This window comes from Cicer arietinum, chromosome 8 (genome assembly GCF_000331145.2).
Source record: "Cicer arietinum cultivar CDC Frontier isolate Library 1 chromosome 8, Cicar.CDCFrontier_v2.0, whole genome shotgun sequence".
In the NCBI taxonomy this organism is placed as follows: domain Eukaryota; kingdom Viridiplantae; phylum Streptophyta; class Magnoliopsida; order Fabales; family Fabaceae; genus Cicer; species Cicer arietinum.
This window is the reverse complement of record NC_021167.2, coordinates 11,353,710-11,354,091: the sequence shown is the minus strand read 5'-3', so window position 1 is coordinate 11,354,091 and position 382 is coordinate 11,353,710.

The following is a 382-nucleotide window of genomic DNA, read 5'->3' as shown; positions in this document are numbered from 1 at the left end:
TTTGCATGACTCTAAATACATGTGGAACACTGCTTTTCTGTTCCCTAGCTCAAATAATATTGTCTAAAGTATCTCATGGATATAATAATGGTCCAATAAAATATTTATATCAATGTCATTTAATTTACATGCATGAAATAATATCCAATGGTATATTTTTTTATCATTTATGTTCAACCTAATGTTTAAGTAGTTAGGGTGTGATAATCAATGTGATGAAATCAGCTTTCCAAATTAGTATATCCATCCAACCATAAATAAACACTACACAAAAAGACAAAAACCAAACAGAGCAAGCAAACTCAAAAAAATAGACATTTGTTTTAGAAAGTTGGTTTTTGACTAAACAAATTTGGAGAGTTTGAACTAATTGTTCTTTCCG